Source organism: Ornithodoros turicata, chromosome 2 (assembly GCF_037126465.1).
Source record: "Ornithodoros turicata isolate Travis chromosome 2, ASM3712646v1, whole genome shotgun sequence".
Taxonomy (NCBI): domain Eukaryota; kingdom Metazoa; phylum Arthropoda; class Arachnida; order Ixodida; family Argasidae; genus Ornithodoros; species Ornithodoros turicata.
Window position 1 is genome coordinate 24,431,128 of NC_088202.1, and position 22,747 is coordinate 24,453,874.

General features: G+C 44.7%; 2 long non-coding RNA genes across 2 annotated transcripts; both read left to right on the forward strand.

The window, feature by feature from the left end:
• Positions 1–13,502: 13,502 nt before the first annotated feature.
• LOC135383231 (uncharacterized) lies at positions 13,503–16,140 on the forward strand. Its single transcript, XR_010419763.1, has 4 exons — positions 13,503–13,727; positions 13,853–13,951; positions 14,959–15,160; positions 15,932–16,140. It is a non-coding gene; the product is annotated as an uncharacterized LOC135383231 (long non-coding RNA).
• An 864-nt stretch (positions 16,141–17,004) lies between these two features.
• LOC135383232 (uncharacterized) lies at positions 17,005–19,953 on the forward strand. Its single transcript, XR_010419764.1, has 3 exons — positions 17,005–17,163; positions 19,656–19,694; positions 19,805–19,953. It is a non-coding gene; the product is annotated as an uncharacterized LOC135383232 (long non-coding RNA).
• Positions 19,954–22,747: the final 2,794 nt, after the last annotated feature.

A 22,747-nucleotide genomic window follows, 5' to 3' on the forward strand; every position in this document is an offset into this window, starting at 1 on the left:
TTTCGCTATGCTTGCCAATTCTTGCCTATTGTCCCATTTCGTCCACGTGTTCGTGAACCCCCATTTTTCTGTAACCGATCAGGAGCCTAGATGACTTCGTTCACATAATCCCCTGCACACTCTAACAAAGCGGCCATTCACTGCGGCCGTAAAAACCCGTACGGACCCTTTCTTCCCTCCGGGCTGTTGACACACAATTCACATGAACCTTTAAACACGTCACGCCATTGCAGGGAGACACTTCAAAGACTACACAAAACTAAGACCACTTTATTTTCCAACTTTAGTCACTCCTCCAACTCTCCAATCATCATCATTAAAATAAAGTTGTTGCTCAATAGGATGTTTGTTTTGTACCGGGGTTGTTGTGAAGGTACACCGCTAATTTTTCACCCTTGCTGTCTACTGGTCACAGAAAATAATGCTACCTGATCAATACTTCGCCATGAAGAAAGTAATACCATCGTTCCCTGTAGTCCTTGAAACCCTTGAATACACTGAAAATAACTTTTTGAACGCTTTGAAAACTGGAATTTCCCATCGATCTACAATTTACACGTCAAAGACAACTCGTCACCAGTTACGCTACCGTGTGAAAAGCGTAACCAAGTAACGAAGTTCTTCAGCACGAAATGTAACTGACAGTTACGGAGTTACTTAAAAAAGAACGAGTTACTTCCAAGTAACTTCGGAAACAAAATAGCACTACACAGGTGCAGCGCGCGTGATCAGTTGAGTTAGACCTTGAGTTGCCTGCGGAGGAGTGCAACACGCTTAGATCGTTTTCGTTTATGTCCAACAATTGGAACGCTTTGCATCTTACTCACTGTGGGCGCACAATCGTTCAGGTTCATTGCAATGGCAGCGGTTCTCAGTTCCTGAATAGATTACTGATGCCATTGATTGAATATCACGTTTTCTGGCATAAAATACCATGGAAGAACCAAAGAGAAACCAAGCAAATATGTGGACATGAGCGAAAAGCAAATTAAAAGTAACTTGGAACTTAGGCTACCTGAAGAAGAAACGAGTTCCTCTGAAAGTTGCCACGGTGCAAAAGTACAGAGTTAAGTTAGAAGTTACAAAAAAAAAAAGAACTTAGTTACAGTAACGAATTACCTCGAAGTCTGCAATTTTCCCACAGTCCTTGAAAACCCTTGAATTTGCATCTTTTCCTGATTCTCACGGATCCGCAGTGCAAACTCTGCGCCTCCGATGTCGGAACGATAGCTCGAAACCACAAGAATTAGCGCTCATTGTAATAACAACAATTTTATTTTGAGATGATGACTGGGGAGTTTCATCGCCAGCGGCGATACTCTACCCCATTTCTGGTGGTGATGCGGGGAATGAAATAATGAGGCCCTTCACAATAAGGATCCATGTCCTATGGTATACAACAGGTCAAGAGAGCTTTGAGGGCGGAGCCTTGGTGGGCTGCATGTGCACCAAGCAATTTTGTGAGAAAGAGGGGGCGAGAGTCTAGCTCGTTAAGGGATCTGGAGAGAACGGTTCGGAAAGGTTGGTAGTTTGGGCAATGGGGAAGAATGTGCTCTAGATCTTCTGCAGTACCGCAGTGACTGCATTGGGGAGAGTTAACTTGTCTCAAGCGGTAACGCCACTGCGCTGTAAAACCCACATCGAGGCGCATTCGATGCGGCATCTTGACGAGAAGTATGTCGAGGCATGCGGAAAGCGAACGCTGGATCGACTCTCGTCAGCATGGCCGAGGTGAGGATGTGAGCGGTACATTGGCGGGAAACCACAGGAGTCACGAGGCGTCGAAGTACGGACCTACGATCTCCTCTCAGCAGCGCAATACGCCTCCGTCTCCGAGACGAGAGAGCTGCTCCTGCGGCGCTGTCGGCCTGTTCATTCCCTTCGACACTGCTCCTGGAACCCATTGGAGAACCAGCCGGTGCCCTACTTCGTAGACAAGGTGTAAGCCATTAACAGATCCATCACCAACGGTGCTGATGAGCCTAGGATGCCAAAATTTTCAACTGATTGCAGCACAGATGCACAGTCGGTGAACACGACCCATTCCCGCGGGGTAAAATCAACGATGTGCTGCAGAAAGAAATGGATGGCATAGAGTTCGCCAGCTGTGGACGACCTCATTCTAATAGGAATGAGTAGTCGAAACAAGAAGTGTAATGGCACCTTCCTTCTATTAGTTTGCTTCCTTTCTTTCCTATGATCTTTAACATTAAGCGGTCCTCAATGATGTTTGTGATCACTATTTATGCTAAGGACCCTTGCCAAGGGGTACTAAATAACAAAGAGGACTGAAAAGGTGCGGTACCAGCTTTTTAATTGAATGCAACACTCCTCATGCACCCATTCTGTCGTGTGATGACTCTAGCTTATAAATACTTTAGTGAAATACGGATGGCCATAACACTGGACCCCTGGCAGAAGGACGGTTGAGCCCTGAAGGGTGCTTGAAACACCCTTGAATTGCTTATCAAAAATTGGGAACTGCATTTTCCTCTGAGTAATACATATCTCACTTGCGGAAAAACATGTGGAAAATAGGTCTGTACTTTTGTGCACTGTGCACAGCCCTTGTATGTTACAAAAGCTTCGTCTGCAAAATAGAAAGCCTCAGTATTCAGCTATAAAACTCCTCAACTAAATGTAGATGGGTAGAAATCCAGCGAACCGGTAGAGATGTAGGAAGGGAGTTGCCTCAGGACAGAAGCCGCCGGCTTCTGTCCTGAGGCAACTCCCTTCCTCAACTAAATGGTTTCTTCAGGGGCGTAAACAGTACAACGTGACATGTAGATGGCTGATTCTTAAATCACTAAATTAGGTCAAATCCTCCACCCTCTACAGTGTACATGCACGAGTTTTTTAAAGCAGTGTTTGTCAAGGTATATGAAATTTGAGACGATTTGTGAGGTGTTTGGAGAGTCCCTTTGTAATTGTTCTCAACTCTATTTTATAATCAAACTTTTCTGCACTAGTTATTACTGCCGTACCCTTCACAGTGTATTGGTCTGTTGTTGCTATCAACAACAGGTCTGGAACTCTTGTAGGACCTTGTGCCATATAGAAGTAATGCATAAGTAGAATACATGATCTGAATGAATTTGTAGGAGTGTGTATGAGTTTGTGGGATGCCATCTCGACTATATTCCACATACCTAGAATTCAGACATATGATATACATAGTTTTCTACTCACATAACTTCAATAAATAAATTACCCGCAGTGGTAACCTCGGCTGTCATCCCGGCGACAGACATTGCTCTTACACGGATTACAAGTCATATGAAATCAACGTAATTTCCTGGAGATGCGAAGATATGCAGTAACGGTAAAAAATGTTGCGACGCGACGTAAACCAAGCTGTACACCACTGCTAGAATGAACTCCCGGCACTGCTTTGACAGCGACAAAGCAATACCCCAATATATATTATATATATAAATTGTGCGCAATATACGTCGTGCAATATATTTTAACTCAAGAGCAGCAAAATAAAATACGTGCAGTACTAATCAACACAAGCAGTCAAGCGCAGTACATCGAAATATCATAGCCGTCGAAAAGGCTATGCAACAACAGGTTTTATCTTGTCTGGTTAATCCTGTCCATTCCCCTTCCACCAAGCACAGCAGAACAGCTCACTCACACAGATCCATTGATCGATATTTTCATCAAAGAACAAGAGACGGCAGAAGGGCATGAGCGAGCCGGTACCTGGTACTTCCGGCAGATATTCTCGTTCCCAGGCGAACACACACATCCTTAGACAGGACACTATATGAGATGCTGATGCAGGGAGCCTTGGCTGCTCATCTTGTTGAACAATCACAGAGGATTTATTTCGAGGGTTTCATTTCGCTGGATTTCTTGTACAATGTTGATGTTTACGACTTTATTTTTCCGTCGTGGATATGTACACGATTGATTTTCACGTGTTTATTTCGAGGGTTTTATTGTTAAAGGATTGATTTTTCAGGGCTAGATGGCGTACCATTGCGATAGAAGACATCGCGTTTTTCTCCGCTACAGAGAAGAATATGTCCTTGGTCTTCGCAGCATTCAAAATCTGTTTGGTCAGAGAACAGTGAAGTAGTCATCCCTGGTCACTAGATGCTGTGTCAACGAAATACGTAAAGCTTCCGTTTGAAGAGAAGTGGGCAGTCTTCCCACTTCTCCACTTGCAGAAAGACCTACAGAACATTTTATGTAATGATGAACTTCATTGTGTCGCTAAGTGTGACGTCATAGGCGGTACCATCATTACCAAGACCACATTCTTCAAGTCCGATTTACGTACCTTCAGCTGCTGCACTTCTCTCTTGTTTCCCTTTTGCACTCTTACTCTTCCAGAGGTGTGGTTTGTCTAACACTCTGAAGCAGTACACTTTCTCATACATTAACGTCAGGTGGAAGTAAAGGAGACTTCGTAACCGTGAAGTTCCCCAGCGAGAACAATGACGTAGCAGTTGTGCACGCCAGCTGGTGGCCTACGCAAGAAAAAGAAAGAAAGAAAAACTCTAAGAAGCCACGCAGTATGGTAACTAAAGGTCAAGCCCCAACTCCGAACTGGACGAGAGTGGAGTGTGGAGTGATACAGGGATTCCGTAAGTGTTTGCCAGCTATTTGTCCCCACTTCAAAACAATGTTCTCTTGTTGTTATTATTTTTTGCTTGTAGACATGAAAAAAAAAGGGGTGGGAACTGATCAGAGGGGTGCCGCAGCTCTCATTCGCCTCGCACTAACCACATCAATATCATTCTTCATTTTTCTCTGCTGCAGTGTCCTTCCTCAAGGGGTTGTGACACTTTGGTATATGTGGTTCATTACATCACATATTCATTGAGCTCCACTCTGGAATGCTTCGCAAGATATAGGCCCTTGAATACATGCACGAGAAAAGCACTGACGTCGGAGGGATCGTTCAGAACGCAGGCTACTCCCATTGGTACACGTAAGTATGTGACCTCTCTCGCGCTGCCTCATTGGCGGCGATGGGTGCTGGGATGTCGGAACTGGGTGAGTTTTGGTATTCGAGGTGCAAAATTTTCTACATTTCTATTACCCTCCTTGCTGCGCAAATTGGAATGAAGGTTCATAATATAGTTAAACTATTCTCTTTTACGTTTATTTGGGATAACATAGAATGACCTGTCGCAGCCCCCTTAAGTGTGCATGCTACTCCAGACAATATTTTTTTTTAATTACTCCATGACTAGGATCTTACGAGGATGCACGAAAAAAAAAATACCTGCAGACGAAGAGACGTCCGATTTACAATCTGATGCTGATTCACGACGTATACGAAGAAAACGATGCAGGTTGATTAGCAATGATTCCGACAGCGACACTGCCGCAGAATCATTGCCACCACCTCCAGGTACTTACTGGAGTAGTCACCAAGTTACTCCTATTCTCTGTGTTGAAGATACACTAAAATGAAAAACAATTTGCTCTCGAATGAAGGTCAGTGTTTCAATCAGTGTGATGCAAGCGAAATTAGTTCACACGGCCCTACCGTTTAGAGGGAACAACGCAATGAAAACAGAGTCGTCTTTGCCGGCAACGAATGGGATCCCCAAGAGGCAAAAGTTGGCGGCACCTAATCAGACAACAGGAGAAGCACGCGCATACCAACCGTTGCCGTGTGGATTCGGAACGGGTTCGATCGTAGTGTTCCGTATATACGCGGCATGATGCGCACTGTTGCATTTTTCAATACCAATTCATTGAATTGTAGCCCACAACAGTTCTCGCGAATCTTCCACTGACAACATTTATCTTCACGTCCTTCGAACAGCCACGCCAGCTCGCTTCGCAACGCGCACTATGGAATTCACTTGGACCGCTCCATGACGTGGCACACGCGTGCATGCGCAGCATGGAGTAAAAACACCAACGCACGAGCTGAAACGACGTTCACTGCTTAGCGCTGAAGCAACAAAGATTCCGATATAATTGCGATTGTAGCTCCGTAACGGGATCAATGTTTTGAATTACGATATCAAGTATGTAATTAACGTAGCGCGTAACGTAATTTGAAGTTAACTTGTTTTTGCATTTTAGTGGCCCTTTAAGTTTCCAGCTTTGCTATTGAACATGAAGTACATTCACTGGGAGGCATTCTTGTGCACCTCATTCTTCAGTGCATATTTTACTATACATAACTATATCCAATGTGTGTATGTTCTATGCAGGTGTACCTGCAAGTGTTTGGCACCGTATTCCTTCATAACCTTTTCTCCATTTTCTTACTTTCTGTTTCGTTCTTTACATTGCTTGTCAACAAAAAAGTATCATGCATAGTGACCCTATACTTTGTCCTCTTTTGGTAGTCATTGGGGACACTGCCAGGCGCACGCAGCACAGAAGCCTTACCAGCCTTACCAGGCAATATTACTCGGGCCTTGCAACTTCTACTCATGGTAAGTGTTCATATGTTACGTAAATACATACATATCTTAAAGGGGCCGTAAACAGGCCACCAAACATTTCTGAAATAATGATACCCCATGAAAGAACGCAGATCATAATACCCGAATGTACATTTCGTTCGGCTCGTGCCAGCTCATTGACCCATATAACTGCTTTCAAAGATGAGTAACCAGCGAGCCTCTCTCCACCACGCATACGTCACATGGCTACGTAGCGTTTTGCCGTCCAATCGGGGGGCCGAGCTGCGCACATGACGTTTCAAATTACCAGCCAATAAACATACTTCGTTATCAGCTGTGAGTCAGAGCGCTCAGTTTGTTTGTGTGAAACGACGTTTTGCGCTCCGTGGTTCCGAAATTCAACGTCATGACATCTTCAACATCTCCGGCTGGCGCAAACGTCAACAGTTGGGCTGCTATCACATGACGCGATTCGAACCCGGGTTCCTCCCAGTCACGACGTGACATGGCCAGCACGCTAACCACTGTACCACGCGAGCTGGTGACGCGATGCCGCGTGGCTCAAACCAAAGTACGGCAGCCTAGTCGTCGGAACCATTCAAAGATGACGAAGATGTTCCATCGCGCACCAGCGCACCTACCTAAGATTCCGGAACTGTATTCCCGGATATTCATTCGCGCTCGTGGTGTGCTGCGTGCTACTGCCCAGAAAACGTAGTGCGCGTATGATACCTGGATTAAACGCATTTTTTTTTTTTTAGTTTGAGGCTGTAACTGTTTAGATTTTGAACAGAAGAGAATTCACGTTCATCTAGTCCAATTCCGCATTTGAAATAAAATTATACGTGGAACACTCGATCGTAATTGGTGAGGAAAGCGCTACGTCAAAATGACGTAAAGTTAGAGCGCGGGGCGGAGCTAAAATGCAAAAGAGTGCAGTGAATATTTCATCCGTATGCAAACGCCTGTTGTTTTTGAGCGTTAGTAATTGCAAGGAGTTTTCACTGCCTAAGTTTCAATAATATGACACAAAGAAATGTGCACCTTTTGTGCCTGTTTACGGCCCCTTTAAGTAAAAGCTAAATCAAGATCAAATGTTCTCTATGTGAACTATTTCAGAGCTGCTACCCGCTGCCAACACTAACGATACTGCCTCATATGCAGAGCAGAGATCAGTCTCTGTACATCCAACTTCACGTGCAGTTCCTTCGATACACAGTTCTTCCTTTAACCCTATTCATCATGCGCCATACACAGGTAGGTAAGCGTTACGATTATAGCGGGATATTTCTGTGTGACAGCATGGAAACCCAAGCAGCACAAAGCACCGGGGCGAAGCCGGTCCAGCATCGGGAAAGAATCCTACAAAGTCGGGGGCATGCCACCAGCCGATACCGGTCCTTCCTCCAGTTTGCAACACCGGGATGATTAAGGACCGACATCGGCAGCAAGTATTCGGTCCCAGCAGGTCCCCGACGGATCCCCGATAATGCTGGCAAGGGCTCCCCCCATGCATATTTACCCCCCCCATGCATATTTTAGCATTAATATGCTTATTTTTAATAATGACAATAATTTCGAGTGTAAACAGTGTGTGTAGAGCCCAACATTTTATTTTCGGAGAGGAAATAGACTGACACAACACTTGTAGCACCTCAATAGACTAAACGACGAGTGGTGCATACTAAGCAGTCTGCCTGCATCACCCAATGCATGCCAATTGTGTCTGAAATGAAAAACAAAAAAAGAGGGGTATACAGAAATATGCAGCCTGTCCGCATAGCTACTGTCATTGGCAATGTAGCCTGAAAAGAAAAGGGTGGAAATGGTCTACCGTAATATCCAGCCTGCCTGCGTAACCACTGGCCCTTCAATGGTGGCTCAAAAGGGGGGGGGACGTACACAGTAAGAGGTGGTCTCTGAAAGGAAACAAAAAAGGTATACAGTAGTAGGCAGTCTGCCTAACCACTTGCACTTCGGTAGTGGCCCAGGAAGAAATGAACGGCTTGTAGCATTAATATTAGACGTAACGGTAAAATTGCTGCATGGGGGGAAATGGTATACAGTAATATGCAGCCTGCCTGCGTAACCACTGGCACGTCAACGGTGTCTCAAAAGAAAGAAAAAGTATACAGCAAGAGGCGGTGTGCCTGCACAAGTGGTGGTGTCTCAAAGAAAACGAAGTTATGCAGTAATAGGCAGTCTGCCTATCTGCTCACGCTTCAGTACATCCCAGACACAAAAATGAATGGCATGTAACATTAGACGTAACGGAACAATTGCTGCACGTCAGCACAAAATAGTCTGTGCACGGTATGTGGAATGAGCTTTATCAAAAATGGTAAAATGCACAGCGTAGGGATTACGAAACTCAAGAGTTACCAAGAGAAAATTTAAATTATGAAAAAATGACAAAGCCAACGACTGGGAGAAATGCAAGTCCAGGAAAGAGAAAATAGTTCACATCCAGCCCCTTTGGTGCAAATGACTAGCAATTACTACAACGAAAACTGTAAAAAATGATAGCTGACCGGGACTAGAGCTGACAGTCAATGGTGTGCACATATCCAGCGTTCCTTCACAAAAACGTCCATAAGTAAAAAAAAAAAAAAAAGAAATGGTCAAGGAGAAGCATCCCTATTGAAAAAAAAAGCGACATCAGGTCTGATGTGATTTGGGACACTGTCTTGATGCTAACATCAGAGCTGCTCTGATGCTCATGTTAACACCAGCTGATGTTAGCATCAAGTGTCCCAAATCACATCACAGCTGCTCTGATGATGATGTTAAGATCAGAGCTGCCCTGGCTGAGATCAGAGCTGTCTTGATGCTGATGTTGACATGAGAGCTGCATTGATGCTGGTTATGGCAATCTTGAAAATGCTGCAGTCTTGGTTTACTGAAATGTTCTGCAAAGAAAGCCCCTCATGCCTGCGGTATATGAGTACCGACAAGAACCCTCACGAAACAGGAGATAGCAGCAACAAATCACTTCACCACAACAATTCACCACTTCGGAGTACGTACCTTTTAACGCATATCCATTTATCATCGACATACCTGAGCGTTGAACTCACGGGGGCACAAAAATTGGTAATGATCGAACGGTGACCAACAATGCAAAACAGCACACCTAGGTCCTCATTTCCGGTCCAACTTGTCCTTCTTCCGAAAAAGCACTTCTAAGCGTTGTCATGTCGAGCAAGAGTCTCCACCGCATTTGAACACTTGAGTTTCTCTTGCTGGAGGCCGCTGCGTCATACACGCTGAACCTGCAAGAAATATCGTTCCAGAAAATACGATGGCAGGACACCTATATGTAGAGCAGTGTAGAGACATATGACATACCGTCTGCACAAAGCATACAGTCGACTTCACTTGGCGTTCTATCTCTCTGTCGTTGTGCAGATCCCTGCAAATAGAGTAAACGGACAATGAGAATGCATGGCGCAGTCGAACATATTACTTCACAGTTATATTAATTACACACCTGAAACGGCAAGAATCCTGAAGGCGAAGAATGATTTGGCTTCACATGCAAGGTAGCGTCTTCACTCTTTGACATGTCAAACGAGACCGACTGGTCTGCTCGCGGTTAGAAGAAACGCTTCCACTTACAGACAGTTGCAATATCAGACGGGTTGCAAGAACGACAGCATCAGGTGAGAACAACAATACAAAGCTTCTAAAACGCTTTAGACTTGCTGGAACGCTCGCAATTACGCGAACTACACGCGGCGACGAGAAACGACCGTTACAGCAGCCAAAGCGAACCCAACAAGAACAGCGCATGCGCGACAGGCAGCGCCGGCTGGTGGCATGGAAGATCAGCCAGCCCCCCACAGCTCTCGCAAAATCTGTATCAAAATGCGTGTTACTGCGCACGGAGCAATCCGTGCCTCTCTATTGGTCGGACGCCACAAGCGTGTTCGGATTGGTTGCCAGAATTTGAAAACGGCACTTCGCGCTTCCTCGCCTGATTGCTGCGTTCTCCTTCGGCGGTTTCATTTGAAATCTGAACGGTGGGCGCCGCGTTGGCGGTGTCTTTCGTTGGGAGGCAAGTGCGTTCGCCGATCGCGGTTTTATCCGTGTATTATGGTGTCTTTGATCGTGTTGTACTGTTTCTCGCCACAAGCATCGGTCTACGAACAGCCAATCGGATTTCAAACTGAAGTGTTGTCGTGAATTCTGGCTCGATGAACATGCTCGAGCGCCGTCAGATCTGCACAGCGGTAACAAGAAAATACGATTCATGAAGCAGCATTTTATGTTTGACGTGTAGCAGGCAAGGACATGATGATCAAGCAATTGTGCGCAAGTATGTGACAGTTGTTCGTTGCTGGGAATAAGCTGTGTCGATATGCGTGTTTTGCAAGTTTGAACTTTGTTCCAGTGTGCTAGGAAGCGCTACGCAATGGACTCAGTAGGCTCAGTGCATGTATATGTGTCAACCTGCCGATTGTGTCAGTATAAATAAATTTCTGTTCATTACGACACTTTTCACAGTTGTTTGGGAATCACGGAATAACTTTACGACGTGCATGAAAGCTAGTAGACTTAGAGGTGAGGGTAGCCGGTACAGGCCAGTATGGAGCCACAGCCAGAACCGGTCGGGCTGCGAGCCAGACGGAAAGACTTCTGATTGAAGGATTGAGGGAGCAATCGCTGCACTCTTATTGGTCGTGTGCCCAATGTTGTGTGAATTTTGCTATAGGCTCTATGGGGAGTTGGTGAGAGCTGGATCAGCGACGACGCGCGGGCGAGTGCGGGTGAGCCTGTGTTGAAATGGGCATGGAGCCAACATCTCCGCGCAATGGCTTGGCGGACGAAATATGACGACGGGTAGAATCGTATTACCTCTTGAGATTGTGGCCGTTCCAGGATCTTTCGAGAAATGCTGCTGTTTTCATAAGAATCACTGGATGTTGTGTTTGAAGCAAAATTGCAACATGAGATTGGCCAAAGCTAAGGTATTAGTTAGTTATGATTGTGAACAGATCGGCAGTGCAATCTGACAGTGAGAGATCGATACAATAAAAAAACAACAACAACAAAACACTCACTGTTTTGCCGACCCTTTCTCTAGTGTTCTTTCTTTCTTTCTTTTTCTTTTTTGTTATAATGAAGGAAAGAAAGGTTAAATGCTACATTGGGTGTAGTTCCGTATTGGGACCACTCGTTTTTAAAAATTACTGAAACGGTTAGGAAAGTAAATATTGCATAGAAGTGGAAGAAGATCATATACTGAATCTAAAAATGTAAGAATTATAAAATTCTGTGGACTAGAAGTTTTTTTATATGCATTTAAACAACCCCATCTGATTCACTTTTAGCGCAGGAGAAACACGGGAACGCTAAGCCTAACGGATTCGAAACTTGCCGTCTTGCTAAAGGTAGGGTCGTCGAAATGGGCTCAATCACCTCACTTTAGTGAGGTTGGGTTAAGTTAGGTTCTACAGATTGGGGGCGGGGGGTCTGGGGGGGGGGGGCGCCGCCCCCCCCCCCCCCCCCCAGGCACGCACTAGGCGGTGCGGGCGTCGAGACTGTGCCTCGGGTTAGGTCAGTAAGGTCCTCAGCCAAGATGGCGGATCGCCATCAAGAAACTGGCGATAAAATTTAATTGTTATACGTTTTACGCAATATACGAGGGACATTCCTGTTGAATTTCGTTACTAATTACTTCCTCTTTCATGTAAAAGCGTTAGATTTTTGTTCTGATTCGTTTTTCTTTAAAAAAAAGCCAGTGGTCCCGATACGGAACTACATCCGCTACATTTTTCTTGACTGTGTGCGATGGTGTACATCACAGGTTCCTCATGTGCCGTGAATCTACTTAAAAGCTGCTGATGGTGTCAGGGCATCACACTTATAACAGTGACCAGAATGCGGCAGGAGTACTTTTGAGGCACTCTGGCCACGTTGACCACAAAACGGCGTTCCGTACTCCCTCCGAACCAAACTTTGCAAAACTTGTAGCACAGAAACATTAACAACACACACGTCGGCCATTTGCCCCCAGCAATGACAACCAAAACAAAGATGATGGCGATGGCAGTCGCGGTAGCCCAAATGCAGGGAGCTCCAGCGTAGTCTTTGCGGGTTTCGGTGCAGCGGTTTTCGTCAGATCAGTTCGACTTGCTAAAGCTCTCTTCGTTTAGTTTCACGTGAGTTTTTCGTTTCGGGGGATTCGGTCGTTTCGTTCGGGCGTGGCCGACTCTTCCCGAGTATCTTGTACTTGCCTGCTTTGCAGTGAGGCTCCATTAATACTTCTGTTCAGGGTGCTGCGTGTGCATGTTTTCTGTCATACAACACATACAACACAACACAATACATGAAGTGAACTGCAGCCCAATGTTTGAAAGAGTTACCTCATACCAGACAGCCAAATTCCTTCCTGAAGGGATGCTTCACTGTCTCGTACAGCTCGGGACAAAACTTTCTGAAACACGGGTGTTTTGTATTTCACTTCTCCACACCTCCCCTGCGGCCTAGGGGGAACACTTGTTGAACAGAATCCTTGAGCAGATTTTTCCCAAGGATTCTGTTCAACAAGCATTCCCCAAAGGTGGCTGGGAGAAGTCCAATACAGAATACCCGTGTTCCAGAAACTTTGTCTCAGGCTGTACCATCCGATCACGTGTTACCGAATCTGCATAAACATCGGGAGACGAGCGGGAAGAAATACTTAGCCAGTACACCACAGCAGATCGGGACGTTAACAGGGATCCATCGGGAAAGAATCCTGGCCGGGACGCAAACGGGAATCTATCGAGAAATAATTTTATGTAGTTTCCTTCTCCCTCAATTCTTCCCCCTCACATAGTCGGGAAGCAGTCGGGCTCGTGACGGCGATATCGGCCACCTCGAACCCATCATCCCCGTTACGTTCCCAGGCGAATCCCAGTCCTTTGTGCTGCTTGGATAGCCATGGAGGCATCGAATAGCGATTAAACTCTATACATACAAAGCACTAGCGTCTTCAGCATATACCAATGTACTTGCAAATAAATCACAGATAGCTGATAGTTGCCCAAATATTTTTGTAGGATCACGCAGCGAATGCTTCGAAGAAATTGACCCCATGTCACAGGCAATGTCGTACTGACCGAAGCAGTTTAAGTGGAGCAGCAGGCCACATCATTGTTGGCTAAGCGACCACAGTGAATGCAGATGAGACCAGCAAGGGCTAATGTGTCGTGTGTCATCTTGCAGATGCCCCAAACACTGTTAGGTCTACTGCGTATTCAGCGTACGTTCCTGCATTAGACTCTTTCGTCGATTCATGCCACGCAGGATATGCTGCATACTTGTCTGATTGTAATATTCAACAGCTGAGCTCAGGTATGAAAACTGCTACGAGCACAAGGGCCTGCATGACTACACATTGATTGGCTTTCATGTGCAGGAGGGTGCAAGCAGTTTTCCTTGGAGCATGTATGTACCACAGCATTGGTGTGTTCTTTCAGAAAGCGCTGGGCAGCCAACTGTAACAGTGCAGCAGCGACATTCCACTCAGGGAAAGGACAGAGGGAGCACTTCAAACTTTCACAGTGAGGAAGCATCAGGTGTGCAAAATGTTTCTATTGTGGTAGTGGGTCACGCCAGAAATTGTGCTATACCTTATGCACCATACCCACCCTAGCCAGCGGTAGCAATGTGGGGTGTACAAAGCGCTTCCCACGGTCCGAGTCGTCTGGCAACTGTAGTATGAGACCCCGGTTTGGTACTCCAGGACCTCACGTTAAGCCTACAGCATCAAGAGGTTTGACACTGATGTTCCTTTGATGTCAAATCAAAACGCTTTGTAATGTTCCACAAATCAGCGCAAGTCCGATGCCAAGCTCACAACACAGGAGTGTTCGCACGCAAGGCTCTATATTTTCTGCTCCCACATGCAGCGTACTAGTAATTGTCAGTTGTCAGGTATCCATGGTCGTATTAGAGCCCTGAATGAGCACACATTGGTTGAAAAAGGCCGCACACAAAATTAAAGGCAGTATTTCTTGATGTTTAGTAAAATTTAATAGTCGGCCAGTTAATCTGATGATAACGAAACGATGCCGAAGAAGAAAATGGGCTGGCGAAGCTGATGTATAATGTAAAACCCCGAGACTAGGGGACACGAAGGGACAGACGCAACACGACCTGAGACAAGAGACTTCGTGTTGTGTCTGTCCCTTCGTGTTCCCTAGTCTCGGGTGTTTTGCATTATGAATGTGCTTGAGTTTTGGTGTACGCGACATGTCCTCATTACAGTTGGCCAGTCGACCAACCACCACCTAGTTGAACAAGGCTGTGTTACCTCATCTCAACAGTTTTAGGTGCCGGGTGTACTTGTGTACCTTCTTACAACATATGTTGGTGCTTGTGTTCACATGTCTGACGTTGGAAGGTGCTAATGTAAGACTGCAGCCGCTAAAACAGTGGTGCTTTTGATTGTACTGTCATGTTACCAACCATCTGTGCAACTTTCTCGTGGTTTAGTTTTTTCACTTTCATATCTTTCCCTAAACGTTTACATGAATTAAGATGTGGCAGATTTGGCCTAATTATGTACCCTGTTATCGTGCAGCATTTCAAAATGAGGTCTTGAGGATTCTTCACACCATGAAAATCGCACTGGACGATCACTCGTCGCAGCTAAATTGTCTCTTCTCTATCCCTGAGCAACACTTCAGTGACATGAACGCAGTGATTTCGAGCCATTCGCTGATCTGGAGCAGTTCTTGGAATTTGACCAATCGCTAAGTGATGAAAATGAGATGATAAAGCTGGTGAGTATTTGCTCTGCGTGTAGGCTTGCTGTGCCTTACGATATCTAACATTTACATAAAGCATTTCTAATTTTATCGTGTACACATACAAGTCTCACAATATACCCACATACAACCCCACAATCACACTTTCTGATTTACAATAAAGTACTTGGTATTGGAGTCGATGCTGCCGGATGGATGCGTGGAGGGTACTCGCAGGAGCGCATTATGATATTCATCTACCACTTTGACTGATTACATTAAGTATTGTAGTTTCTTTCTTAGGTCCAGTTGCGTCAACGCTAGTTGACACATCAAGTCAAATTACGTTTACCTCTCAACCTTGTTCCTCCAGTGATGTACTCGTATATCACGACCTCCTGTCAAACAGTGTCTTATGGAGATCTAATATTAATTCAGATGTTGGCTGGTATTGATAAAACTGGCTATTAGAATCTGGCCTGCTTTACGCAACACAAAATAGTCATGAAGGTATTGGAAAACGTGCAATGTATAGCTGCGATGTTCTTTTTTTTTTAGATCTTTCAATTATTGAGCAAATTGCAGCCCAAACTCCTGCTGACATTTTCTTCCATTCGCCGGCATACTCCTTTTCATTGCGCACTGTATGGCATAGTGACATGGACACCGGCAGTTCGAACCAACACTTCACATGTGTCGTGTGTGTTTCCAACTGAACATGATTGATCTTGCAACCCTATCTGAGGATCTGGTCTGCATTGCCTTTTCCTAGCTCGTGGTTCCTAAACTGGTGCATATTCATTCCAGATGACAACATTGCAGAAGCATGATGGAACAAACACAAGAGATGCTACACAAAGGGTTTCGCGTGCAACAATGACTGACAGAGTAGCCACTTCGTTCAGCTGCCAAAGTGGCAAGAGGAAAATGAAGTTTTGTGACATCTTATGCTGCGATGCCATATTTCGTGAGTTTGTTTTTGGGGAAATCCTGTTATGTCAGTTAAAACTACTCCCTAATGGTCACCCTGCCATATCAAACGTTGAAACCGCATAGAAAACTGAAATGTGATGTGCTCACTTTGGTTAATGAGCTGCTTATTGGCGCTTGAACAGATGAACACTGCTTTTCAACAAGGCACGCTTTTCTGTATAAGAATCGATAGCATGTCATTAAATGCTGTCTATCCCTGCAGTGTTGGGTTAATTGTTTTCTTTGTAATGAGCCTGTTTTAATAGACATCTTTTTCCTTTAGCATGGTGCAGTAAATATATAAGTATATGCTTGCTTGTTCAGTGTGTGATCTTGGAGCCTGTGTAGCTCACACTGTTGTGAAAACCCTGTTTCTATTGGCACAATCCTGTCAAACCGGCTGCTCAAGCATCTTACTCACAGTGCGTTAGAACATCACATCAAATTGTGGCTCAGACATGGTAAGGAATGCCATGAGAGGACGTCCGCACGAGCACTAGGAGCAACAGTGGCAGCCCTCTCTTTTTTGCTCATGAGTGTGAACTATCAGTTACCTGACAACACATAACGAGTTGTTTGACAGCTTCTACAATTTTTGTGATGTTTAGAGGTTTACGTTCCATCATAAGAGTGTTTGGTGCTCATTTCATTCTATTGTGCTACCTTTTTTCACAAGGATGTGTAGAGTTGAAACGTCGTGCCTGCTACACGCTACCAGTAATATCACATAATTTGTTGTGGCTATTTTAAGTTTCAAATCAAAGTGCTGTGCTGTGGTTTCTTGTGTCGTGCTAAGCTTCTGTTTAATATGCCTTTTGAAGCTGATTATGATGATTAGTATTTTAATGGCGCAGCAGCAACACTTCTTGAAGCTGTCCACCAACTTTTTTTTCCAAGGAATCTGTGTAGTGTTCCTTCTCAAGTGGCCCAGTGAGTTTCAAGAGCTCTCTTAAAAGCCAATGCACAACTCGCCACGAGAGGACGTTCACATCAAATACGTACGACGAGCAACAGTGGCAGCTGTCTCCTTTTCGCTCATGAGTGTGAACTATGACTTCCAGTACATAGTGAGTTCCTTGACTGCTTCCACAATTTTTGTGATGTTCAGAGGTTTATGTCCGTCACAAATGTGTTTGGTGCTCATTTCATTCTATTGTGTAACCTTTTTTCGCAAGATTGTTTGCAGTTGAAACATCGTACCTGTTATATATTACAGGTAGTATCACATAATTTTGTCGCAGCTATTTTAAGTTGCAAATGAAACCGCTGTGCAGTGGTTTCCTGTGTTGTGTTAAACTTCTGTTTAATATGTTACTTGAAGCTGTCCACCAACTTTTCTTCTTTCAAGGATTCCGTGTTGCGTTCCTCCTCAAGTGACTCAGTGAGTTATGAGGGTTCTCTTGAAAACGGATGCACAACTTAAAATCTCAGCATGTATGGTAGGGTTGGGAACGCTGGCTGGCAGTCAATGGTCAGGGCAGTTAAAGTGCTGTATCCTTGATTATTAAAGTGCATTCTTGTGCGATGGCTTCACTGAATGTGGCACCTCAAGTATGGTTTGAAGTACTAGCATACAATACCACCTGGGATTGGGAGGTGTCGGGTGTTGTTTATCCTAATTTGTGCATTATTTATGTATATTATTTTAGGTGCACACCACTTTTAAGCATCAAGGGGGGGGGGTGCTATTTTAGATTCTCGTGTTACTCGGGGGTTACTGGGTAGGGTGTTACTGTGTGGTACTGCAAGTGAGCACATGTCATTGACTTCATCTATACACTTTCATAATATTTCCATAGCGGTTGCTAAATAGGAACTCATCGAAAATATGGCAAAACATTTATATATGACTCTGTGGGTGAGGAAGACCAATGCTTATTTCACCAGTCCAAAGCGTTTAGTTGTCAAAAAACACAAAAGACACTCTGCTCATGTATGACTCAGCTATTTGTGGTAGCACAAGGACATCTTAAACAGCCAGAGGCAAGAAATCTTGCCGCCATTGCTTGAGATGATCCTGTCACCCAATGTTTCAAGAAAGCATATACGTACACTGTTCAAAGAAACACTAGAAGCATACACTACATGCTACAACAAAGAGCTGAGTCATACTTGAGCGCAACGTCTATAGCCTTACCGAAGCAGGAAGCTAAATTCCTTGGACTGGTAGGTTATAAAACTGATAAACGGATAAAAACTCATCATTAATTAATAGGCTCCTCACCCACCTAGACATGTATAAATGTTTTGCCATAGTTTGGTAGGTAAACTGTTGAAGTGCAGCGCTCCTGTTGCATTTTCCTTGCACTGTTGTTGCTTTTGTCTTACGTTTTCAGCGCAATTCCACTTTCCTCACGCATTAACAGGAAGCCCAAATCAGAGCCTTGCAGCGCTGTTCGCAAGGTTCAGTCAACAATACATTCTGATGCAGCTACTGTGTGCCCACTAATTGAGAACCACTTTCTTGCTCATTGCTCGGTAGTGTAGTCTAAACAGTGTGTGAGCATAAAATAAGGTGCAAAACTATATTTTGTTACGTTTTTAAAATCTGGTTCCGGGTTGAATCGGTGCGAAGATTGATGGCATGCTAAGCGAGCATTATATAGTTTGACAGATTGTCGAAATTAACATATGGCGGGCCCCTTTCTGCGTTTCTCGCTGTTGCCCGTTGCTATATCCTGTAGGACATTCACCAGTCTCCGAACCCTCGAAAGACCCCGAGTGTGCAATATGTACGGCCTCCGAACACATAATTTTCTGCCGTACGTAAATTCTGAAGTGTTCAGTTTTTACCAAGGTCCATATTGTCGTTTGTTGCTTGTCATTTGTAATAGTTTGAGATTTTTCGAAGCTGTTTGAAATAAACTAGTCATAGGATTGTGACCCAGGATACTGTTTTGCACTCAGCCGCCCCAGAGCAGTACCAGGAAGAATTTAGATCATGCAACACAAGTTAAACATGCTGCAGATAATATCCCACTAGTTCCCTGTCATATCCCTATCTTGTCCCATTGGGATATCACCCGCATCTTGAGAAAGGGTAACAGGATATCACTTGGATGGACAGCGGGATATCCCATAGACATCCGCGGGATATGTCTGGACATCCTCGGGAAATCCCACATCTCCTGATGACATATCAATGGGACGTCCTATGGACGTTAGTGTGCTGTCTGGGTTGTACCATATGCGCGAGAGTATTTTCGTTGTTATCACCGAGAGTGTTCGACGACACCGCCTGAAATAAACAGGGGTATCATGTTACGGCACTGCACTGATGGCACACCGACAAGGAGAGCCCGCTTTGGATAGGAAGAATAACGATGGCGCGTCTCTGAGTTTGTCGAAGCAGTCAAAGTTTTCCCAAGTTTTGCACGAACGTCTACGGCTCTCTCAACTGACACCACGCAGTTATTTTAAGAAACATTTCACGAACAGTACGCGATAATGTCGTGACATGTTTCTTAGCTGAGCAAACCATGCTTCCAATTCTCAAACCATAACAATGTTTTTAATACTTCTGTGGCCTTATCTCTTTCTTTATTTCATTACCAAACAGAGTCTGGGCATGTGCGGACGAGAAGCAAGCAGCAAACAAGTATGCATTCTGCTGTGAATCCAAAGTTCCTCAAATAAACCTTTACGACTATCAAAGGCACTTCCACATACATTCATCTCTATATAACATGTCTTTGCCATGTACCGAAGGAGACCGGAATGGAACCCGCAGACAAGAAAGTTGCTGCAGCCAATACAGGCCACCCGTGATGAAAATGCCACCAGCAAAAGAAGACATATTTGGCTTAAAGCGTGTATGCGCATATATTAATGAAGATTATGAGGTCCGCATCTCGTTCCACCGTGTAAGTTCTCATCCACCATCTTGATTCTGAAAGCTCTTCTGTGATAATGTGGTCTTTGACATACCACACATATAAAAAAATTGCCGCACTATGATTGACATGTGAATGTTGTGTTAATGCAGAGTGTGCCAGACAAGGAATGAAAGAACTGATGTTCTGAGGCTGGAACAACATAGAAGGGACAAATACATACAAAGCCTCAACATACAAAGCGCTTTGTATGTATTTGTCCCTTCTATGTTGTTCCAGCCTCAGAACATCAGTTCTTTCATTGTTCAACAGTTGCCGCCTGCGTCGATCCCGTCCAATGAATGTGTGTATGAGTGAGCGAAAATGTAAGAGTGAAAGGAGAATGAGTGAGGGAGAGTGACTGGTTTGTCCCTTCAGATGACGCACCCTGGAAGTCGCTGAGAAGGCGTGTTAGCTTAGGTCAATTGGTAGAGCCCTGGACCGGCAATCCAGAAGATGTGGGTTCGATCCCTACAGCTGGCTAACCTTTTCAGTGACTTTCATCTTTCATCGTGCCAGACAAGCAATTCTAAAGGCAGCCACTTGGTAATCACAAGCTATGTTCACCATTGTCTCCGTTTCCTGTCTGTCAGTACTATAGCAAAGTGCAGACAAAACTTTTACAAGAAGTAACGAGTGCACAACACCCGTTTATGTTTATGCTTTGGATGATATCTTCAGTTTCTGTTCAGTGTTGCATATTTTCTTGTGTCTGATGACTATTATATGACTGTTCAGTTGTTTGCATTACGGACTGAGGTATACAACATTTCTTTAGCACAGAGCAAGGCCAACAGCTGTGTATTGTATGCCATCAACAGCACACCTCTGCTATTGGTATGAGTGCTTCCTTCTTGTGTAAGTCTGCTTTGCCGGCTATTAGTGCCTCACAGTAGCCAATTCTTCAGTTGTTTAAGTGGTTTATGTAAAACATAATTTTGTTTTGTGAATATAAAAGAAAGTATGCTTCCACAAAACACAAGTCAGTGCTGCAGCTGCAACATGGGTTGACAAAACATTTGCAACCACTGCAAAACATTTATAATATATACCGCTCTCAGAGGGTCATCACTGCTAGACTTCTAAGGCATTGCTCTTCCCTTGAACAACGACAAAATCCTAAGTGCGAGGAGCGTGGGGAAGCGTTGGTGCATCTGTTCGGAGTGTATTTCATCTACAATGTGCAGTACCTGCCACCGACGTGTCTTCCGCTATAATTATGCAACGGTATGCGTCCTCATATATTACACTCATCGTAACATAAATCATTATCACGTAGTCGTACTACACTGTGTTCATGCTTATATTGTTCATAGTTACCGAGGGACGGCATTCAATTTGACGGCCGTGTGTTTAAAACTTCTCTTTTTTTTCTCTCTCTCTTTATATTCCTTGGTTTTACAAATACTGAGATAACCTGCTGCTGTTCTGGGCATCGCAGCGATATTATTTTACTAAACACTGGACTAGTGAAGCCATACCTATCTGTGTGCTACATTGTACATGCCCTCATGCAAAAGGACAGGCACTGCGCTGCAGTGGAAATAGAGGAAGGCTGTTGTATTTTTATGTTAGTGTCTTTTGCTGAAAACACACAGACCTTGTGTGTTTGTGTTCCTGTATCCATGGCCACACATACTGTAACACATTAGACTGCGGCGTGATATACGAGGGTGGTTCCATAACCATCTTTCCATAACCAACTTTTAATAGTCATAGAGACGAAACAAGTGTATCACTTTTCGACATAGTCACCCTTAACATCGATGCACTTTTGACGCCTTTCAACCAGCATTCTTATACCCTTGAAAAAATAGCCCGTAGTTTTGTCCGCAAAATGCTGGAAAACTGCCTCTTGCACCTCACTATCGTTTTGAAATCTCCGTCCTCTGAGATCCCTCTTCAAGTTAGAAAAGAGGAAGTAGTCACTCGGTGCCAAGTCTGGACTGTAGGGTGGGTGGTGGATTTCTTCGAAGCCGCACTACTTCAGTGCAGCCTTGGCAACAGAAGCCGTGTGGACAGGGGCATTGTCCTGGAGCAACCGGACACCTCGACTCAACCTGCCGCGCCGCTTTTCCTTGATGGCGTCTCGCAGTCGGTGCAGGAGTGAAGCATAATAAGTCGCATTCACTGTGGTGTTCACTGTGTGGTGTTCCTCTCTTTGAAGTCGATGAGGAGGATCCCGGGACAATAACAAAATATTGTTGCCATGATCTTCTTTGTGGATTGTTTGACCTTGGCTTTTCTTGGGGGTGTTTCTCCTGGTCTGCGCCATTCCATCGACACCTTTTTCGAAAGGGGATCATAGTAGAGCACGATAGTCTCATCCCCTGTGACAATTGACTTCAATATTTCTTCTTCGTTCTCTTGACAGAGCTCCAAAAACTGTTTGGCACAGACGACGCGCTGTTGCTTTTGAACTGACGAGAGAAGTCGTGGCACCCATCTCGCACTGACCCTTTCTATGTGAAGGCCCTCGCCGATTATGCGAAAAACGGTTGTTTTGAAAAGCCCCAGCCTTTCTGAGATTTCTTTCACCTTCAGACGCCTGTCGCTCAGCACTTCCTCCTCGAGAAGAGACAAATTTTCTTGTGTCGCCACATCCACTGGACGACCATCGCGTGGATCATCTTCAATGGACTCTCGCCCCAGTCGAAACTGCTTAGCAAAGTCTTTTACCGTTGTGTACGACGGAGAGGCTTCCCTGTACACGTTGTTCAGTCGCGTTTTAATTTCTTTAGGCGAAAGTCCCTCTTTTGTCAAGAATTTGATCACAGCG